This window comes from Ptychodera flava (assembly GCF_041260155.1).
Source record: "Ptychodera flava strain L36383 chromosome 3 unlocalized genomic scaffold, AS_Pfla_20210202 Scaffold_26__1_contigs__length_13983176_pilon, whole genome shotgun sequence".
NCBI lineage: Eukaryota > Metazoa > Hemichordata > Enteropneusta > Ptychoderidae > Ptychodera > Ptychodera flava.
The window spans coordinates 3,315,044-3,336,361 of record NW_027248280.1 but is presented as its reverse complement, the minus strand read 5'-3'; positions in this window follow the sequence as shown (position 1 = coordinate 3,336,361).

The window sequence follows — 21,318 nt, the reverse complement described above, 5'->3', positions numbered from 1 at the left end:
TTCATTTTTGAATGTCAGGTCAATATATCGGTTGTAAACTGTTCTGTCATGTTTGATAGTTGATGAACATCACCCTTTAAGAGAAATATCTAGAGTAGAAAGAAACATATCCCTTTAAGACCTAATTTGTTGACCTAATTAAATTATTTATTGCTAAGACCAAAATGAAAACAAACTTTGTTACAATACTTTGGTATCAGTGATGAAAAAAAGACGTTTGCGTATATCGCAGTCTACAGGTTAGTGTGAAAATCATGCCGTGGTCCGTACATACGCTTAATTCTTGACAAAGACGGAGTTACAAACATAAATAAAAATACTAGACAAAAGTATTGCAAAGAATTGTCTCAGATTTTTGCAGAAAGAAAGGAAATACTTCGACGGACTTGTGTATGATTTTGAGATGGTCCCCATTCTAAATTCTGATAACCTAATCGGAGTTGAAAAGCACGCCTGCTAGAAATATTCTCATTTGGCTTGTGATTCTAGCAAACATGTTTCTCAAAATTGACGAATTCAAAAAAAGAATGTAGGGTTTATAATAAAAATTCGACAAACTTTATTCTCTTCGGTATTGTATGCCTGGAAATGCCCTTTCGCACAACTTACTCGAACGCTCTCTCCGGAAATCACTCCAAAAATATTATAAACTTACAACTGTACAGCTATTAATAGCTTTTGTTCATAGTGTGGACACTAGTATGCAAAAAATGGCTAATTTTTGGGGTTTTCCTATTGGACATCAACAAAATATCGTCAGTAACTCTCCTAATCTTAATCATTTTCGGAAACTTAGAGACACATACCATTCTAGAAGCAGTAACATTTTCTCCCAAATGGGGAAAAATATAGTTTCCCGTAGGAATTTCGAATCCACTGTCAGGGTCAACCATCAAAGTAGTACCACACAAATTCTGTATAGAGTTCTTCTCAACATTCAAAACAAGTGAAGTTGTTTGAAGAACAACAGCGCCACTGCCACTGGTGATCTTTTCAAGTATGAACATTCCCAGATTATTAACCATCGTCACAAGTGCTTCGGTGAAGTCTGCTAGTGTTGCAAGATCAGAGTTGTTGCTGACAAGCGGCAAAGCGTCGTCAATGATTTCCTGTACATCATTAAGTGTTCCTGTAAACCAGACGAACCATGTATATAAATTAAAATGATTGTTCTGAAAAGTGGAATTTCTTAGTCACTTGCATATTGCAAATTGTACAAACGGAAATCCCTTTTGAGATCCTTAATGTTACATTTCACTCTATATAGGATATATAAGGAAATGCAACATATGGACTTTAAGTTTGATGGATGGTAAATTTTCAGTTTCCAATTTAATCAATGAACACCCTGAACACACACACAAGTCAAATGCAAACGAACCTTCGACCAATGTGATGCTTTCGTTAAGCGTTGAGTTTTTCTTCATAGCGGGCAGGATATCACCGTTGATTTTATCAATGCACTAAACTCAGAAAAATGTAATAGAAATGTTACAAAATTAAACGTTGTTGTATAAAGATATACTTAAAGTTTGCTAGAACGTCGATATATACAATGTCTATGAACTTGAAAATCGTGGACAAATTTTCAGACTGATATGCAGGGCATACGACTTATAAGTGACAGTAAATGCGCAACGTAGGTCAGAAGGCCAACATTCATATAGGTCTAAGGCCAAAAATAATGTGAAAAAATAACATATGACGGAACGAACGCACATGACAAAAAGTATGAAATCCTAAATTGTCCATTCACAAGCAAGAGATGTAAATGTCAAGTGTTCAATCTGTTCGTAACTTGATTCCATGGGATGTAAAACACGTACAGAATCTGTTTCATTGTAATTACCTCTGATATTTTGTACAAATCCGGTGTACTACTTGGACGCGGCACATCAGTTATCCGATCAACGTTTTCATCACCTGGTCAAACAAAACTACAACGTTTACAGAATACCTTGACATCTGTGAGTGAAAGTATTTGTATGTAAAATAAGAAGCAGAATCTATTTGGTTTATGATCCTTCTATTGTACCTGTTGCCGTGGCCATTGATAACCTTGCATTCACTTTTAAACATTGTAGATGAAAAGTAATATTATATATATATATATATATAATATATATATATATATATTATATATATATAATATAATATATATATATATATATTCCATTTTGACCTTCACGTTTTCGTTTAATTTGAGACGATCTGACCATCTTTCTAACAATAATGACAAGAACAAGTATATATATATATATATATATATATATATATATTATATATATATATATATATATATATATATATATATAATATATATATATATATCCATTTTGACCTTCACGTTTTTCGTTTTAATTTGAGACGATCTGACCATCTTTCTAACAATAATGACAAGAACAAGTACCAAGGTTTGCTAGATGGGGATGAGGACTTGCGATCTGATGATGTAGGAGTGCTACTTGCACTCTTTTAACTGTTGTCAGTTGATTTTTCTATGTTCATGTATACAAAAGACAGGGATTGTTTGCTGATAAATGACGTTTTGTGGGTCAATGAATAGTCATCCGCAAAACATGCAGCAACCCCAAAATATCTGCCCTTTGTACATTGATATAATTTTTTGTGCCACTTGAATGCCCCATTTTACATTCCTCAATCAAAATAAGCTCTCGTAACCTTGCATAATCTTGACAAACTTTCTCAGAAGAACATCTACAGTCAAACAATTATTCCTGTGTTCGAGCAAATTCAGGTGATGAAAATAGGAAGACTAGTTGTACTTAATTTGTGAAACAAATGGATATTGATTTATTCCAAGCAGAAGGGAACAAAAGAATTTACATGCTGACTTTTCAAGAATGACCCCTTCAGTTTGTCATAACTTACTACCCAAAAGTCTGGCATTTATAGTACCTGCAGAATGACTTGTATGGTTATTTAATGATTTCTTTGAAATTTATAGAGAAATATGTAAACATACTTTTAATAGATGTAATTAATTATACATCTAGAGGTTTTATATTACTGCTTTCAGGCATAACGATAAAAAGTTATAAACATTCTAACGTTGTGTGTACAAATCAAACTGAATTGTGGATAATTTATTGTACCGTGTGTTAATGCTACCCTAAGGTAGAATAAGTAGACTACCAAGAGGCTATGCAAAATTTACTCATGGCATAGGATTGCGTATAGAAATGTTCGAAAACATACTAGGAATAGAGGCAATTTTCTGGTATTTCCACAAATGATTCATTGAAAGATGCTTTGTTGAAAAATATAAAACCATGTCACCATGCTTGATTTAAGACAACATCATAGTTGTAGGGTTTCCTTTGAGAAGCCACTGATGCAAAAGTGCTGACTCGGCACTTTTTCATAAGTTTTAATATATTAAATAGGTGGCATCTTTGTTATTGGATCAGTAACTTCATACCTTATGTTTATATCGAAAATACTACATGTAGAAGACATGTATTTCACCACTATAGTAATGAAATGCACATGGCATTTTGTCAACTATTGTCAAGACAATACTGATATATATTCCTTAGTAGGAAAGTCTCTTAAATATGTTAATTAGTTATTGTAATGCAAAAATGCTAAACCACTTAGACTACTGTTATATCAGAGTATTTTCAATTTATTTAGCAAGTTTTGTCAACTTTGGTCAGGTCAATGCAGACATATATCTGTGATGAGGAAAGTTAGTTGCATACACAAATGGACAGTGTCATTCTTTGTCATAATTCTTAGACAGACGAACAAACAGACAGACAGACAAACACAAAGAGAGATATACACAGAGAATTTAAAAATCAGTAGCACTAAGGCTCATTCGAATGAACACACAAGCTAAAAACCCTAGTCACGGTAATACTATTTCCAAATCCTCTGTGCCCCACTCCTCATAATTTAGTGCATCCTCCCTTGCTATGCAAATGAGCAGAAATATGTCAAAATATTACTTCAAAAATTAATTTCTGCTGAACTATGCAACCAACAACCTCCAAAACTTTGTCAGATCTAGTTTCCATCCTAACAATTCTGTGTACCTAATTTCATGACATTTGATGAATGAGTTTGAGAGATATCGACGATACAAATCCAGAACACACACACACACAGACAGACAGACAGACACACACATACATATTACAGACACACATACAGACTAACAAACGCCAACCTATGACATCAGCCCACTTAGGTGGGCTACGCCCACCGCATGGGCCAAAAATGTCGCAAACGTTTATTTTACCGCAACTCATGTACCACATAGAAACGCGACAACGGAAAAGGGAGATCATTCTGCACATGCCATTACGATTACACAGCAATGTGTCAGATACGCATAGGTTAGGACACAAGAGTTTTTATTCCGTGCAATTTTAATAACATGTCTTAGCAAGGACAAGATCATGATTTGTTAGCTGCCGAAAGGATGATGCCCTAGCCTAAGGTGAGGGCGCCATTAATATTACTGTCATGAATACCTGCTAAAGTTACTTTTGCGGTGTCTTAAGTTGTCCAAACGTGAAGAATACATGTCCGAAGTACATTCAGGGAAATGGGAATCGCCACAGAACAGTATCACGTGAAAATTGGCAATTTTGCTGGCTGCGACCCGATACGTCAGCAGAAGCTTCCAAAGATGGCCGCACTGCACATACCTGTGGTGAATTGCAAGCTGTCACTGACTATTATGCTTTGCCTTCTCAGTCTACTTGTCATTGGTGGAAACGAGGAGAGAAACCCTGGTCCTAATCTCCGTTCCGGTAACCTGTGCACGGGTTCGGGTGAAGATTCTGCTACTAAAATGATATCGCAGGTATCGTAGAAAAATGTGATACAATTTCTCCATGATTCGAGGGAAATGAAAATTGACAGATTGCAATCTCGAATGGACAATATTATATAGAAGATGAAATGAACGAATTACGAGAGCCGACTGACCATAACAGAGCAAGAATGTCTGAACTCGAGTCAAAACTGAAATCTTACGATCAATTTCAAGAAGCCATTGCAGGTCTGAAACGTGAAAATGAACAAATCCCATCAGGCAAAGACAATCTTGAGAACCTGAGTCGAAGGAACAATTGATTGTTCTACGGCTTGAAACAAGGAAACCCAAATGAAACTTGGGAAGAGGCTGTGGAGAAAGTCAAAGAAGTGCTGAAAAATGAGTTGGAAATTTCGGAAGATATTGAGTTCGAAAGGTGTCACCGTTTGAACAACGCACCGTTAACATGTGCAATGCTGTCGAAGTTTAAAGACAAAGTCGTCATTCTTTCGAAGGCAAGTAAACTACGCAACTCTGGTATCAGTATTGGGGAAGACTTTACGAAGAGACTCCGTAATATTGGCGCCAAACTGCTGACTCATCGAAAGATCCTGCTAGACGAATACATCGGTTCTAAAGCGCTTGTCCATTTTGATAAACTGACTCATACCGAAGTCAACGGTCAGAAGACTTTGTAAAGTCGACGAATCATCGGGGAAGTCGTGAAGCCACACACGGTCACACCAAAGGGACATGGCCAGGGTCCAAAGAAACCCGACATGTAATTTTTCTTTTGGAATATCAGAGGTTTAAAGGCTAAACGCTCAGTTTCCGAATATTGTGCATTCTATAAAAAGTTTGACATAATTGGTCTTGTAGAAACGTCGTGTTGCGAGACAGACTCTGTCGATTTCTTAGATAGTTATGTTACTTATAAATTTCCAGATGTTAGACGCAGCCATAGAGGACGTCCGAGTTGGGGAAGTGCGGTTTACGTTCACCGGACTATTGCAAACAAAGTCAAGGAAATAAAGAGCTCTAATGAAAATTGCATTTTTCTTCATCTCAATAAAACGCTCTTTCCTTTCAACAAAGACGTTCTTTATGGCTGCTGTTACTTTAAACCAGACAATAAGACAAATAAATGCGATGCATTTGAAGCGTTTATAGCCGATTTTCGTTCTTTCAATCCGGAATCACTGGTTTTGCTAGGTTGCGATTTCAACGCCAGAACTGGGTCACTTTCAGATTTCATTGTTGACGCCTCAATCAAACATGTGCCAATCACTGTTTTAGACTATGAACCAGATACTTTCAAGATGGAAAGAAATTTCAAAGATGAGAATGTTAATGACGCAGGAAGAGATATGTTAAATTTATGCAAATGTTTTTCTATCCAAGTTTTGAATAGCCGCTTGCACGATTGTGAAACTGGGAATGTCACTTGTGTGACATCACTGGTTGTAGCGTGGTTGATTACTAGTATATAATTTCGTCACCTGAAATGTTTAGTTACGTAACTTTTTTAATGTATTGCCACAGGTTGAATATGACCACTTTCCACTCATTTGTAGACTGGAGACAGCCAACACTCATTTGCATTAGAATGAAACATTCGTCCACTTCAACCTCTGAATCTGTCCGCTTTCGCTGGACAGAAAATTGTAAGAATTCTTTTCGGCCAAACATTATGTCCGCAAGCGTCCAATTATTATTGCAAGAAGCGAAAAATTATCTCCCAAATTTTCAAGACACCATTGGTAAGCTGAATAAAACGCTAATATCTGCTGGCTCTGAAGGATTCTGCAAAAGTAAACCATTCAAACATATTGGCAGTCAACCGTATTGGTTTTATGGGGCTTGTACTGAGTCGAAACGTGTCATGTATGAGAAACGAAAACTTTTCAGAGATGTTGGCTCAAACGCTGCCTTGAATGACTATATGACAGCTAAAGCAAGATTTAGACAGATTTGTAGAAAGAGTAAAAGGGAATATGAGGCCCGTATCAGGAGCCAATTAAATGAAGCTTCCTCTAAAGGATCAAACGACTTCTTGTCAGTTTTGAAATCAGTGCTAAATCAAAGGCGTGGCCAAGATGAAAGTATTGATATTCAGACATGGTACAATCACTTCAGTTCTCTTACTTAATAGCATAGATAACACAGCAACTGAACATATTTTGTCTACCTCTCTTGAAGAGGAATTGAACAAAAGTGGTGATTCAGTAAATTCTGATACAGGCCTCAACGAATCTCTCAATTCTGAAATTACAGAGGAAGAAGTCTTGAAATTCCTCAAAAGTCTAAGAGACGGTAAAGCTCCGGGACCAGACGGGATGCCCAACGAGTTTTACAAGTTTTCTGCTGAATCAGATGTAATTTTGCCTCTTTTAACCAAACTGTTTAATTTCATTTTTGACCCTGGTGCTTTTCCATATGAGTGGTCTGTTTCAATAATTTTTCCTTTTTTCAAAAACGGCTGCAAAAGCGATGTCAATAATTATCGGGGAATCTCTCGTATGAATGCATTAGGTAACATTTTCACTGCTGTTGTAAATCAGAGAATTACGAATTGGTTAGAAGATGCAAATTTTCTCTCAGATTGCTAGGCTGGTTTCCGAAAAAGCATCACAGTACAGTCGACAATTTATTTTTCCTCCATGCCATCATTCAGAAATATCTCAGTAAACACGATTGGGACTAATTTGGGATATTTGGATTTTCATAATCTTTAAATTTCTCAAACGTTTTAGGTGCCAGATAGTTTAATGTTGCAATAATACAAATTACTTATAAAAACAACTGAGTGTGTAATGTAAAAAGAAAAGCAGATGTGATCACATTTGTAGATTCAATCAACATTACTTCACCATCAAATTATCCAAAAATAGTTCCAATCGTGTTAGTATCAGAAGAGGGAAACTTTATTGTTTGTTTGTTGATTTTTCAAAGGCGTTTGACACAATTAATCATTCTTTGTTGTTGTATAGATTGAAATTTCTTGGTGTAAATGACAAAATGTACCAGTTATTAAAGTCCATGTAAAGTGGAGTCAAAGCATGTGTCAGATCAAACAATGTCACTTCAGATTATTTTGACTCCCCTAATGGATTAAGACAAGGATGTATCCTTAGTCCAATTTTATTTTTACTTTTTATAAAAGAACTCAACTTCAATGTTGTTTTCTGCCGGGCAACTGACGCAAGATATTTACGATTTATTTGCACTTTTTACTCAGATGACGTTGTAATTTTTGCAGATTCGATTGTCAATTTAGAACACCTTACCAAAATTCTTCTTGAGTTCTGTAAGCATTGGCAGATGAAAGTGAATTTAAACAAAAACAAAAGTTGTTATCTTCGTAATTCCGTAAGGGTGGAGGTCAACCTCTAGAGAAATGGTATTTTTGTACTATGAAATCGATGTAGTTTACTATTACAAATATGTAGGGCTGTTATCATCATCTACAAATGTTTAGTCGAAAGCAGTTTCGTCTCTTGCTAGCCAAGGAAACAAAGCAATGGATGTTCTCCCAACTGCTAGTAGAAAATTTGATAGTTTTTCTTATAAGGTTCACTTCAGAGTATTTGATTCGATGATTGTACCAATTCTGACTTATGGTGCAGAAATCCGGGGATTTCAATACTAGTATTGAAAAGATTCAAAGAAAATGGTGCAGACGAATACTGGCAGTTCCCAATAATACTCCTAATGAAGCAGTCATAGGGGATTGCGGACGTATGCCAATATTTTCACATACTTTACGTAAATGTATTAGATACTGGCTAAAGCTTATTGAAACGTCTACAAATAGGCTTCCGGACATGCGTTCAGTATGTTAATAAATCTAGACAACTTAGGAAGGCATACATGGGTCACTTCAATTAAAAATATTCTTTATTCATATGGATTTCGTTATGCCGGGATTGTCGAGGAAGTGGGGAATAAGAACGTTATTCTCAGTTCTTTTCATTCCAGGGTTGTTGATATTTGTAAACAACAATGGTCATTCAATGCAACAGGCAAACCTAAATTACGTACATACTGCACATTTAAAGGTCTTCCTGAACCTGACAAGTATTTTACTTTGACTTTGATCCAAATTATTACATAGGAGAAACCACAATAGGTTCTTTTTCTTTCATCCTGTTGTTGCAAGTGACGTCGTTAATGAATAACGCTGCCCAGATCCAAAAAAGGCTACCGGTCATGATTATATTCACCCTTTATTAGTCAAGCATGCTGCTGATTACATTTCCAGTCCCCTAGCACGTATCATCAACCTTTCTTTAGCTCATAGTTATTTTCTTTATTACATTCTTAATGTGTGGTTTCTGGCAAAGGGAACTGTCAATTGTTACATCGAGATAACTAGCTGATGAAACTTCCTTAATCTGTTGATTTCCAAGGTATAAAATACCGTGTAAAGTTACACGCTCTTGACGTGTTTTTACTGTACCATGTAATTAGGTTTTTTTTCTGCATGAACAGTTAATTTGTTCGCCATGCACCAATCGTTGATTTTATGAAATTCACTATTTATTTGCTTGAGATGTAGTGTTTGAGAGTCTAAAGATTTAAAAACATTAGTGTCATCAGCAAAAAGTCTGAAATTAAAGAAGAAAGTAGAGCTATTAATGTCATTGATATATATCAAAAGTAGGGTTGGCCCTAGAATGGAACCCTGTGGAACTCCACATGTAATTTGACGTGCTTCCATCTATTACAACTGAATGCTTGCGATTTTCAAAGTAATTTTTAAACCAAAGTAGTGGGTGACCTCTTATTCCATAAAATTCAAGTTTTAGTAAAAGTATATCATGGCTGATGGTGTCAAATGCCTTTTTAAGGTCGACAAATATACCAACAGTTGTGCAACCATTATCCATTTTATCTGTTAGTTCTGCAATAATGTCTGCCATGGCAAGTTTGGTGCTATATTTTTTTTCTAAAGCCATATTGAGTTTGTGAGAGAATGTTATGTTTTTCGAGGAAGGAGATAGACTGCTTATTTACAAGTGTTTCAAAAATTTTGCTAAAGAGAGGTAAAACTGAAATCGGCCTGTAGTTACCAACATCAAAAGGAGACCCTTTTTATAAAGAGCTGTAATTTTGGCAAATTTAAGTGCAATAAATAAAATAACCCCAAAGTTGGAATCATCTCACGTCTTCGACATTTCGTTCCAAAGTTATCCTTCTTCAACTCTACAATGCCTTCATTCTACCACACTAAACTTACTGCTTAGAAATATGGGGAAATAGTTACACTACTTTCCTTGAACCTATTTAACGCCTACAAAAGAAAATTGTCCTTCGATTACTTTTTCTGATTTTCATGCCCACTTAAATCCCCGCTTTCGTCAACTAAACATCCTTCATATTTTTAAACTAAGTAATTACTGTTCTTGCCTTTTTGTTTTTGATTTCAAAAATAACGGTTTTCCAATCACTATTAATAATTGTTTTTAACTTCCTCACCATGGGTACCCTACACACTCAGTTGAGCATAGCAATTATTGTATTCCTCAAATAAGGCTTACAGTCACAGAACACAACATTAAGTATGCAGTAATCAAACACTGGAGTTCTCTACTTTCTTCATTTAAGCAAATAACGTGAAGGTTCAAAGTGGAATTAAGAAACTACTAAATTAACATATTTATTTATTTATTTATTTATTTATTTATAATATTCATCCACAGCGGACACGATACGTGTACCGACATAGGATAGGATGACTGAAACAGGTGCGAACCACCTATACAAAGCCAGTCACCCTAATGAAATGAAATATGTACAAATGAAAAAAGCAAACAACAATAACATACAGGAGATAAAAAATGAAGAAAGTCTAAAACAAATCAAATAAAATCTACATAGGTCTACACCTGCTACACAGACAACGAGAAATCCACGTACAAGTGTTGTCTGGATCAAAACAGTTATAAAATTATCCCAATACCATTTCGTCAATGTTACTCTAAATGTACAAAGTGAAGCAGTGGTTCTAATTGTCGCCGGTAAACTTGTTCCAGAGAATGACAATTCTATTAAAGAGAAGGTGTTGGAAAGTGACAGTTTTACAATGGTTTCTATCCAGTGCATTTGTATCAGCACTAGAACGTGTATTAATTTTAGATGAGTGAGTTTTGACATACTTATGAACATTTAAAGAGTATTTCCCAGTAGTGCATTTATAAAAGAAAATCAGATCAAGAATCTCCCTGCGAAATGACAACGGTAAAAGTTTACAGCAACTAATCTTTGTTTATAATCAATGTCAGTGGGATAATTAAGAATATACCTTGTTGCTGCTCTTTGGATTTTTCAATTTTTACTAAGTTGCGCTTAGACTGGGCTGCCCAAACGACACTTCCGTACTCCAGATGACTACGCATTAGTGAACAGTAAAGAGCTTTAAGTGTTTTAGAGTCACATTTGTAGCCACAAGTGCGCTTGATCATGCCAAGCAATCTATGAGATTTCATGCAAATACGATCAATGTGAGTATTCCAATTCAAGTCGAAAGTGAGATCAACACCTAAATCACAGTATTTTTTAACTGATGCTAAGTCATTACCATTCATGATATAATCAAAATTCAGAAAATTTTTACATCGGTAAAGTGGAGGACATTGCACTTTCCTGTATTAAAAGTCATACCCCATTTGACACTCCAGCTATAAAGAGAATGAATATCTCTCTGTAAAGCTTCACAATCTTGTGAATTTTTTATCACACGAAAACACTTGGAGTCATCAGCAAAGAGAGCTAAGGTAGTCTTAGGAGATACACAGACGGGCATATCATTGACATATAATAAAAATAAAAAGGACCCAAAATGGATCCCTGGGGAACTCCTGAAGGAACAGGCAACCAATCTGAGCATTCACCTTCAACTACCGCTCTCTGTCTTCGATGTGACAAATAATTAGAGAACCAATTATGCAGCATACCATTAAAACCAAAAGAATGCAACTTATTTAATAATTTGTCATTAGGTACTTTGTCAAATGCCTTTGAGAAGTCCGGATAAAGCATATCCACCTGTCCTCCTTTATCTAAGACTTCTCCGATGTCATGAACAATTTGTACAAGTTGGGTACTACATGACTTCCCTTGCAGAAACCATGTTGTAAACTATATATCTTTTCAGATAAGATTGGATAAACTCTATTGAATAAACACCTTTCCGTCACTTTGCTAGCTGAGCTCAACAAAGAAACAGGTCTATAATTACAAACGTCTTCCCTCAGACCTTTCTTATACACAGGAATAACATTAGCATGTTTCCACTGTGATGGTAGCTTTCCCGCATTCAATGACATGTTAAAAAGGTCACACAGAGAAGGGATAACTCCCTGCACATTCCCGAAGAAGACGGGGAGATAACTTGTCATTGCCCACAGCTTTATTGGGATCTAAATTTTTAAGAACATCGTAAACTTCATCAACTGTAAAAACAATATCACCCAAGGCAGGATTTGAATGGGCATCGCTATTAAAATTAAATTCACTATCAGTACAAGTACTATCATGATTAAAAGTTGAATAAAAAAAATCATTAAAAAGTTGAGCTTTGTCAAAAGCCGTTGACACATCTTTGCCGTTACCTTTTAAAATACTAGGCAAACTATGTGATTTAGTCTTAGCACTATAAAAGCCCCAAAATCGCTTAGGATTTTTATGCATATCACTTGCTAAGTTGTCAAGAAAACTATCATACTTCAGTGAGATAAGATTTTTTAACTTGTTTCTTAGCTTGCGGTATTTCGCCCAATGAACACCTTTGTTAGTACAGGATTGCTTTTCTCCGGGCACGCTCTTTAGATTTGGATAAGTGTACTACTTCTCCATCAATCCAGGGTGGAGTGGCATTTTTACGGATTTTCACTTTAGGTATGTACTCATCGACAGTTATAAAAACCAATAAAAACCAAACATATAACAATATGTATCTTTTTTCTTGAGGTTTTTATGTATCTAATGTATTTTATTTTCTCTTTATGTATTTTAGTCTTATTTGAGCCCCTTATGGCATCATCGTTTGCAGTTATTAGCTGATAGTGGGCCATGGACTCGACTAGTCCTTATAGACTATTTCTATGGTCCACACCAGATAAAATCATACTGTCACCGGAAAATTTTTCTTGTAATTGTACCTTTATCTGGTCAGATAAACAATTCAATTAAATGATTCAAAAGGCTTACGAGTTCTAAAGATTCAAAAGTATTATTGAATATTTGTAAGTATATTTACAAAGCCATGGCTGTGAGAACAGCAGCCGTTCGTAACTCTAAGAATGAATAATCTTTCACTTTTTATGTGAGTATTTTGCAAATACTGTATTTTCATTTCGTGTTTGTATTTTTATGATAGATTACTTCATTGAGAACTGGGTGTCCTCCTTGCATTTGGGTGAGAGGCCTTGAAACGCAATAAATTGCAACTATATAAGGAGAAGACGTGCAATGGTTAAAATATTTCAAAAATTACTCTTCCATCGTTAGACAAACAATATAATACTTTATGGTCAAAGAAATTTGTTATTATATATATATATATATATATATATATATAGAGAGAGAGAGAGAGAGAGAGAGGAGAGAGAGAGAGAGAGAGAGAGAGAGAGAGAAGAGAGAGAGAGAGAGAGAGAGAGAGAGAGAGAGAGTGAAAAGCAAAATGAGTTCACTCACTTTCTGCCGTTGAAGGGTTTGTAGGAGGTTCCGAAGATCTAGTTGTACCAATCGCTGCAGATGAAGGAAATTGTTTTGTCATACTATTCTTGTGATTAAGCATTTTTAATAATATAGTTTAAAACTGATAATTTCACGGTCATTGATGCTTCTGTCAAGGTAATGGTTTGGAACACAGACGCCAGGTTGTGTATTTCACATGCACTCAGGTTAGCAGGGAAGTGCGTCATTACTATTTCCGGATTGTTAATTCTTACTGCTGAATTATTTAACTTTTTTCGACGTTGAACTATCTTTAGGCAGTTTATACTCTAGCTTAGAATTTTTCTGATTGATATATTTAATCATCTATTGGGTTCTTTTGGTCCATATCTATCAAATGAACTGGCCCGTATCGTCATCTGTGTGACGTACACCAGCACAGATACGATATCCATATTACCCATACGTCATCAACCTGAACTTTTGTTACTGGATGGTACCGTTCGTACATGCACGTCGCGACAGAGACAGATTTGTCTTGATCGAACCGTACACTCATGACATTTTTTACAAAAAAGTGACCAAATAAATCTAGACATGGAAACATAGAAGTGATATCCAACGAAATTTAGAATCGCTAAAACTATAACCATTTCCTGGAATCGAATGGGGATACCGTCGATCGTTTTAATTTAATGGCTCAGTATCGTCGCGGCTCCAGTCGAGTCGTTTGACTCAATGTGGACATCGTACCTGGCGATCCCGGTTGGCGATAAACCAAAAATTTAAACTTCAACGTAAGCTTAACTGAATAAATGAGTAACGTATAATCTTTTTGAAAGCGACATGGAAGGCACAATCATAAAGTCATTCGACGAACAACTGTTACGATAAATCTCCTTCATCACACAAAATATTACCTAAATACTAAATTTTCTGTCGGAATAAAACCTGCAGCTGTAACGAAGACATAAGCTGTCGAGCTAGAGTCTTAACTCTGCAGTGCAGCGCTGTGGAATCCGATTTATTTCGAAAGTTGACTCAGACAACACTCACAACAGAACACAGTTGTCGTCAAGTAAGATAATTAGGATGTATCTAAGGGGTAGATATCTGTCACTGCAAACATCAAAGTCCGTAAGACGAAACATTGACGACCGAGATCGGGATTGACGAGTTCACACCGGCGGAGACCGGTGACGGCAGCATTGTGGCCACAAACATGCAATGAGGTACTAAGCTTATGTGTGTCATCGAACGGAATCTATCGCTCGCAAAGGTCGTAAACTTGTGTGATATTTTCAAAAAGCACGGCATCTCTAAGAATAAGAATTACTGTTTCAATCGTGTCGTTGCGTGTGCTTCATAAATCTATTTGTAAACATTCTAAATAACTTTGAATACTATGGCTATGCATCGCTAGGGCGATGAAAGCTATGTCCGCAAACGGCCAACTTGCCTTGGCACATCTGTACAGCGCAAGACAATGATTGACATGTTCACGTGACCGAATCTGTGTGTCAAATTGGTGGAGATACCATTCTATGTATCAAAATTTCAACTTGATCGGATTTATGATTGAAAGTATCTCCTGGGTGACGGGCCACTTTACTCATTAAATGAAAGTAATCTGCGTGTATAAAACACTAAATCACGACGAAATTAATGCAATTCGTTACAATAACTTTGATCCATCTACGTCGAAATAAATATAACAAGTTTGTTCATTTGACAAATATGAAATGCCATGGAATTTTTTTTGTGTTTGACGTCTTCGTATACTCGTGTTTTTCTTGGAGCCGCACAACTTCTCGCCTTCGGCTCGAAGTTGTACGGCTCCGCGAAAAATATATATTATGTAAGAGCAAAATGAGTTCACTAACTTTCCGCCGTTGAAGGGTTGGTAGAAGGTTCCGAAGATCCCGTAGTACCAATCACTGCAGATGAAGAACATTGTTTCGTCATTACTATTCTTGTGATTAAGCATTTTTATAATATTGTTTTAAACTGATTATACATTGGTTTTCGACGCTTCTGTCAAACTTATGGTGTGGTACAGAGAGTATCAATATCAAATATTGCAAAATTGGTTGATATCTGATATTGTTCGCTAACATGTTCTCTCACCATCTACCCGACAGTCTGCCAAAGTATATGGGCTGATGAGCAGCGTCTCGGACGCTGATATCCAATTGGGTGGCTGAATCTTACCGTTGTAATTGAATAATACAAAAAGACACCCTAAGTTGATGTGAATAGTGACAATCGATCAATCAGATATAACCTTCCGAGCACGCTGCACATCAGTAGGCGTATATTGCGTAAATTTCGTGAGAATCTTACTATCAACGCGACAGTCTGCCGAAGATTAGTCTTTTAATTCCATCTGTAAGTCCACAGACTTGAGGAAAGTCTATCCTCTCGTCTTTGACAGAGCGTAGTTTTGTTGTACAGTGTGAAATTTAAAACTGTAAATTGTATGGAGTTTCGGCGATGCCTAAAAAGATGGTGACTTTCTCAGCTAGAGAATACCAACGTAGGCAGTACGTAGGCTGTATAATGATTCTGAGACACAGACGTCTAATGAACACGAAGAACATAGCCATCCTGCAGCAGTGTTGTCTTACTGATGTCATTTTTTGATTTAACAGGAAACTATGCGTGAACAAAATATCGCTCTGCGTTGCTAGTGGCGACGTTGTATTTACATTTGCTTACAAGAGCACACTCTCATCCATTTTAGGGCTTCGCCATGACAGTTTTTTCCCAGGTAAATTTCTGCGAGAGTTTATGCAAGGTTAACGAGTTAGTGGGTGTGTATGTCAATATGTACGCATTGATAAGAATGAATTTTAAATTTGACGCTTAAACCAAGCATAGTTAGTGATTGGTCAGAAACACTGTTCCACTTAACACGAACAACCCCACTAAGTATAATATTTTGTTTATCGTGTCCTCAACGCTACGTTTAAGTACAATTTCAGAAGTGAGCTGAGCACAATCACCTGATATCTCTGACATTGTAGTGCACATCAGAGTTGAAGCACTTGACGAAGCGAAGTTATGGCAAATGTAATAAACTGTGAAAGAGGCTCCTCACCTTCAAAGTTTGTGTTGCGTTCGTGTTTGTTTCGTTTCAGCATGGAGATAGAAACGTACATTTCTAGCTCCATGGTTACAGCTTTGTGTGAAATAGGATCCCTACGTTACTACAACAACATAAAATTCATCAAAAACCTATCGTCGCACAAACTAACAGCTGAGCGCCAGGCAAAAGGCTTAAAATTTTTTCCGACACCAAGAAAACCGAAAGGAAAACAACTTCTTCATGATTTCAACAAATACTGTCGGATAATGAGACTACGATACATTATGAGACACAAACAATCGCAGCAACACCCATTGAAAGAAAGATCAAACTGGACTTCCCAGTCAACAGAAATCACAAAACTTGAAAGTTATCTTGAAGCAACAGAGCTCGCACTTTTAGAGGTACCCTCTTTCATAAAAGGAAACAAAATATGTCGCGTGCCGAAAAATTCGGTATAAACAAACTTGCAAACAATGGACAAATTACCATTAAACCTTTCATCAATAGTCGTGGCATTGTCAATGTCAACACAAAAGATTACGTACACGAATACGGAGGACAATTACGCAACACTCAATATTATACAAAACTTAACAGCGACGACACTGACGACTTTACTGAAAGTCGCATTTTTCACAAGCAAAGTAATCAACAGAGAATTCAAAACGCGAAATCACTAAAATAACAAAGGAAATATACCACAGTATCCGAAATATACTAAGGAACCGCACAGTATCACGAAAAGAAAAAAAAAACATACAGCCCATACTTTTAAACAAAAGATCTCAAGGTAAGTCTTTTTGAAACACTGGGCAGAGCTGAAAAAACGTCACAACACTGAGGAATCTATTCCCAGAATCACCAATCATTGCGTACAAGAGAAACAAAACTTTAAAAGAGACATTAGTCAAAAAAATACAGAAGTAAAGAAACATAAAACAAACAAACTGAATCTCCAAACTGATTTACAACGCGATCCATACTTTGATATAGTTACTTCGCTACTTGAAGAGCAAGAACACTAAATACAATAAAAGCCAATTATGAAATGAATGTGCTCACGTGTTTTTACAACAGGTTCATTAACAGTAGTACGCTTCACAGAATAATCAGATATCCGTTATATCATTATATGTAGCTGGTTTCATCAACTTTCGCACAATACTCTCAGAATTAAATCACTCATTACAAAACTTTATATTAAATATGCAAATGAGTTGTTTATTAACTTGACACTGCTCAATGCTTCATGGGACCATTAGATATCTATGAGATCAACATATGTAGAACGTTTCATCAAATTTAATGATGTAATTTGGAGTAATATCACTAATTAAAAAGTTCATTAAAGGGGAAGTTCACCAAGGATGATTTCTACATATGTGCTTGCTTTTTGGTCACTTACCCCGGAAAAGCTATTTTCGCCATTTATAACTCGCCTGAATTTTTACAAAAACCGATAGAAATAGTACAGGAAGTTGCCCATAAAATTTGAATCATGGGAAAAAGCGCCAAGGTTGGAGCTTGCATAATGTGATATGGAAGGGACCATCTTTCCATGGGTATGGCATTGTCCACTCACCCATGCTTAAACCAGGCTGTGCGTATTTACATAACATAATACTACTTAGTATCCTAGCATAAACGATGAATCACTTATAATAAACTGTCCACTGTCAGATTCTGTGTTGCTGTTTACTACTTTGTTACTGTGAGTGGACAATTTTGGGGCCATACCCTTCCGAAGATGGTCCCTTCCATATCACATGATGCAAGCTCCAAGCTTGGAGCTTTTTTCCCATGATTCAAATTACATGGGCAACTTCCTGTACCACTTTTATCGGTTTTTGTGAAAAATCGCGCCAGTTATTAATGGTAAAAATAGTTTTTCCTGGGTAAATGACCACAGAGCTACCACATATGTAAATTCATCCTTGGTGATCTTCCCTTTAAATATACAAATGAACCCTTAATTAACTTGACACTGCTCAGTGTTTCATAGCACAATTAGATATTTATCAGATCAATATCTTTAATAGGTTTCATCAAATTTGATGCCGTAATTTTAGAGTTATATACTAGGCTAATACCTGTACTAATTACAAAGTTCATTTTATTAAATATGTAAATGAACCCTTAACGTCAAACTACTAAATGCTTTAAAACACAGTCAGATATCTATCGGATCATTATCTGCAGCAGATGTCATCAAATTTGGTGCATTTATTCTGGAGTCATATGACTAATAACAAACTTCATAAAATATGCAAATGAACTATTTATTAACTTGAGACTGCCCAATGCTTCTAGGTACAATTAGATATCTATCAAATCAATATCTGGAGCACGTTTAATCAAATTCAATGCCCTAATTTTGGAGTGATATCACTAATTATAAAGTTGATTAAACATGTAAATGACCCCTTAATTAACTTGACACTGCTCAATGTTTCATAGTACAATTAGATATTCATCAGATCAATGTCTGTAGCAGGTTTTACCAAATTTAGTGCCGTAATTTAAGAGTTATATACCATGTGACCTATTGTTCTTGCCATCCATTTATCCCTGAAATCACGACTGCCAGCTATTGTTCTTATGCAAATTAGTAATCAGTGCACACTTTTATTCATATGTAAATAAGTAATCACCACACTTTAATGAAAGAAAATCATTTTCATATCAATAAAAGTGTAGTGATTACTTATTTAAATATGAAAAAAAGTATGAACGATTACTAATTTGCATGAGAACAATAGGTCCAGTCGAGATGCCTAAAGCATTCACACACATTCAATAACACAATGAAGACAATTTTTCAACTGGTATGTTATAACATCACATTTTATAATTCAATTTTAACTTTCTTTGAACTATGCTCAATATAAACAACACGATTTGTTGATGAAGATCTGTCTATTTTTAGATTTGGCGTCTTCTTTGGTTGGACCAGTCCTGTCTGTTTTGTTATGTTGTTTCGTAGCAACTTAAGAAACTGGTTTACTTACAGCTTCCTCTGATTTAACACTAGATGAAAATGGTAGATGTATTCGACACATGCTTTTGTAGTGAGATCGACAAACATTTGAGGCGCGTAAACCGTCATCTGATCTGTGACCTGTTTGTTCTTTGATAAGCTGCTCATCGAATCCCTGATGGTACAAAGATGTTGCCACATTCACCTGAAATTATCAAACACAAAACATATGTCACAAATAGCATGGAAATAAGTACAGCCTTTTTATTTAATACGTTTGTGGAATAGAGGAAAGAAATTCTGTGATATTGCCGCACACACAACAAAATATTTTGATCAATGAATTTAATTTTATAACTTTACATAATTCGTTTTATGATTGTATAAATATATTAATAAAAGAATAAATTACCTTGCCAGAATGTCCCGTGTGATGGCCTTCTATCCAAGCCATCTCGCACATTTGCTTCACGTAAAGACGCCTACTTTCTGGGAGGAAAACTTGATTACCCCTTGGCAAGGGTTGTCGATAGTACGGTCCTGTCGGCGGTATCATCGCCACATTCTTTTTATAAGTTGAAATACACATTGTGGATTGATGCACTCCGTAGTAGCGGCTGCTCTTAGAGGGCAGTTTGCCCGTGTAAAATCCACTTCGGTTGTTTTACACCGCCGTCCATGGACCTCTAGGAAGTCTCTAGGGTCATCAGATCAGACAAGTTGACAAGATCCATCTTGACCAGTCAAAAACACGAAAATGGCATTGAAAGCCTGATGCATTCACGAGGCAATCACATGCATCTACAAATTGAATGCCTTCTCCGTAGCCAATAGCCAAAACGACAGAGTAAGGCCAGCCATTTTATTGAACCAATCACAGTAAAACACTTTCCTTCTACACAGGTGCATTATACCACTCTGTAGCCCTTATTCAAATGTAGATTTGTAGTTGACCAGAGCCCTTTTCCTACTTGTCTGGGATAGGTCATTCTCCCCAATTCGCATGCCAGGTGCATAATGACCTCTGTGAACCTTTCGACGTACAATAGGTCGCTCCATTCCATTGTGGGTGTTGAAATGAAAAGTCGACGATTTATTGGCAGTAATTTTCAAATTTTAGAGAAGATTGGCTTGTTTTTCGTGGTATAAGTCGTTAATAGCACCTCGTAGGTGAGCTGTTACAGTTGTAATCACCACACTTATGGTCAGGAACTTGTAAACATCACGAGGCCGAAGGGCCGAGTGATGTTTACAAGTTCCTGAATCAACTAACAAGGGTTAACTGAACTGATATATAACAATGACGAAACTTGTCACAATGCCAAAAGTACTTCCTCAAAATGTGAGAGAAAAGATTCAGTTTCGATGTTTGAAGGAAGAAATGAAATTTTGTTTGCCTTCCAAACGACTTGTGAAGAAGACTCCCAATGTTCATAACTTTTACAGGAACACATACAAAACAGTTTTTTTTCAAGACCACCAATCACTCCAAAAAGAAAATGCCGTTTCTTGCGTGTTCATTACATGTGTCTTATCGTGTACGTTGTATGAGGCTGTGTATGCGTATGTTTATAGGTACATAACGGTGATTTTAGTGATAACTCAGTACGCTTTGTTAGTTGTGCTCCGCAGGGATCAAGATCCCCCAGGCCGAAACTTGAATTTGAGTAATCATGATTGGCAGCATACATTAACATTTAAAACAGAGGTCAAATGGACATTCTGGACCCACGCTTTCTGAAAATATGCGTTCTCTGTATTAAATAACAGTGTTTGTCAACG